We start from the raw sequence: 3,391 nt of genomic DNA, 5'->3' as shown, positions 1-3,391 counted from the left end.
TAAAGGTACTGTTGCACTACGTCAGTTTAGCCCTACAGAATTATCAATGAGTACGTTTCTTTTGTTATAGTCCGAGGCTGAATTGATCTGTAAAAATAACTTTTGTTGTGTGTTTCTACTTCAAGGGCGTTGTTAGGTGCAAATTAAGGTTCAATTTTGCCATTAGAAATGGAGAGAAGCATCAAAAACTTGCATTATCGGTCCCGACTATTTGTCAGACTACTCTGATGTCCACTTCCAAAGTCTCTTCTTGGTGTGTGCTGTGTGAGCATTTAAAGAAACAGCTGGTGTTGTATACATTTACACATCAGTGACAACTCTTCTTATATGTAAATATAAACAATAACGTTTATTTTCTTACCCGTGAAAATTACTTATTTGTGCTATACAACAAAGGCGAAACACCAGTTTAAAAGATAAAAAGAAGCAACTGCGATTTTCAATGGTGTACTTTGTCCCCCTCAGAAGGCTATTCACCGCAGCAGAAACTGGTGGTGCACCAGTGACTGGATTAAAACAACAGTTTGGTGACATCAATATGGCGACTATTGTAGGTGAACACGTTGTGCTGCGACGGCAGGCAAAGCTGTACCAGACTTGCTGTTGTCAGAAAGAAAGCCATTTTTAGAATGACAAGTGAAAGGTTTGGCGATCAGTTAAAATAGCTTGGGACCGTTGCTTCAACGCAAAAATACGCATGCAATTCCTGTGACACCTGCAGAAAGACTTCACACTGCACATTAGCTACTGGTAATCAGGGTTGCCAAATGTTTTTTTTTTTTTTTTTTTTACTAAAACCCGTCCAATCAGGAGCGTATGTTGTGACATCACAATCACCTCTGATGTTGTTCACCAGTGTAACAAATATAGCAACTACATTATTTGCAATTGTAACTTTTTTGTATTTTATGTGCTTAATTAAAAGGAATCCTAGGAATCCGTTTGCTGCGGAAAAACGCGGGTTGTCTACTTGCAAAAAACATGCAAGGCTTTTTTTTGGTTGTTTGGTAACCAAATCAATACACTTATCACATTTTAGCATCAACACACACCATTTTGCTTTCAATTTAGTAAACATTACTAGTTCAATAAAACTGCTTCTGGTGAACGAGGCACATTGTCAGCGAGTGTCACATTCATGCTGAAACGTAGCTGCAGTTTACTCCAATATGCAATTATTACTACTCAACATGCTGTTTAAAGATGCCGAAACGATAAAAATCACCCCAAAATATCTTGTCAATCAGTTTGGCAATAGACATCCAGGTTATAAAGACTAACTCGAGATAAACTAATATAAATACTATTTTGGTTTGTATTATTAGTACACAGACGTATTTGTAATGTGTAAAGTAAAATGACGAGGCTGAAGTTGGCTTCTTATTCGCAGGCTTTTAGTGCATAAATGTATTTGTCTACGTTGAAGAAGTAGCCTTGAATTTAACTGGTTAAATCACGTTGGGCCACCGATTTCTCTGCAGGTACCTAGCGAGGGGCACCCCCTCTACAAGCTCCACCTGTGTTTAGCCCGGCCCAACGTGGTTTACTGGGGTAGAACAGCGGGTAATGCTGTTTCTATTATTTGGGCATCTCTATATTCTTAAGTGACGGGTTATGTAAAAGTGGATGTTTACGAATTTCTTCTATTAAATACAATTTTATATTTTTTGTGCAGACTGTAACATGCTAAATTACATTCAATAGTAAATTCATACAAACGTTTTGACGTGTTGTTTTTTAAATGTATTTCTTATTATGCTAAGCAGTACTCTTTTTATGGCTTAATTGCTATGACATTAAACACCAAGGTTAGATAATAAAAATAGTGTCCGCTTTACAAACTCTGTCAACTTAAATTCAAATGTCTTTGCTTTTTGATTTGTCTACTTAAATGGAAGAGAATAGTTAATAAATGAATGGGTTTCAGTAGGACTTCTATTACCGGTATTTACCATTCCCTAAACAATTTGCCGTCAGAGTCCACTAAAATATTTAATTTGGTCTCCCCACACTCCACATTGACGGTCTCCATGGTGGCATCCATGTTGTTTTGGTGAATCTCACCAGCTTTCTAGCCCAGTGAGTCTGGTGCCTTATTGGTGATCTTAACAACAGTTCAGGGAGCATCACCTGTTGCCTTTAACAACCATTCGGTGACCACAGAGTGTCACCGGGTGAGCAAATGTATATGCCCATATTCACATCACGACACTTATGGTGATACACTGTGAAAAATAAAGCCTATACATTTAAGTTGATTAAACTTCCACAAGCTTGCAGCTTTATTTTTCAAATTATATAATTGTTAGTGCCCTGATGCATGTAAACAAGCGCTATGTTCTGGTTTAAAAGCATGTTACTTTTTATTGTATTCACCCTGTGAAGGAAAATGTGTATTTTATTGACTTTACTGTACTGTGTTTAATTCTGGATACAGGTACCCACAAAACCAAACCTTTCAATCAAAATACGATCACAGGTCACGTTTGTAGATATGTGGGAAAAATAATATTTTTGTGGCATTTTTCACATTTATCCCACATAAATTATACACTTTACATGTATTTTCGCTTTATACCACAAATATAAAAGACTGTATTTTGGAATACTCTGCATCTGTTTCACTCCTAGAGTTCTGTCAAAGATATTTTTTGGTTCTGTTGTCCGAGTAACAATCCAGACTTCCTGTTGCTGTTGTCTGTGTCTGTTTGACACTGATAATAGGGGCACTGCCTACGCGTGTATGTGGCAAACTTGAGCCGACTCAGAGACCAATGTGTTCGTAGTAGAGCAAAAAACAGACCAAAGCTGTCACAGAGCCCCCCTCTGGAGCAGGCCACTTTTGATATGGCTAGACCTGGGACGACTGCGGTTACAACAAAAAAAAAAACCCCTAAACCTGGCTTAAAAGTGGCCAGTGTAAATGGGGTACAAATGACTTTTGAAAGTATATTGATATCATTCTGGACATACTAACAACAAACTCCAACAAATGTGCATTACCTTTCAGCAGCAGTCTGGAGTTTGACTATCTAAAAAGACAAAGTGTGAAAATATTTTCAGAAGCATTTCAGAATAACTAAGCAAAACCAAATGAATATACTGAAACATGGAAATATAAACTGTTGCTAAGCTACTTTTTCTAGCCTCCAGCATTTTGTTGTTATTTCAAAGTATGGAAGCTGTAGACAGGGCATTTACTGTAGAGCAGTGTTAAAAACATTGTGTTTTCCAGTTCTGGAGGGCTTTATCTTCAAATAAAGATAAAGTTTAAAGAAAATTATGTATGAACATGCTTTTAGCATTGTCACCATAGCAATAACATTATTTGTAAATTGTAATCACTATGAATCACAGTGTGCTATCTGAGCACTGTAGTTTATGTAACCCA

The sequence above is a fragment of the Acipenser ruthenus genome, chromosome 4 (genome assembly GCF_902713425.1).
Source record: "Acipenser ruthenus chromosome 4, fAciRut3.2 maternal haplotype, whole genome shotgun sequence".
NCBI lineage: Eukaryota > Metazoa > Chordata > Actinopteri > Acipenseriformes > Acipenseridae > Acipenser > Acipenser ruthenus.
Note: the sequence above shows the minus strand (reverse complement) of the source record.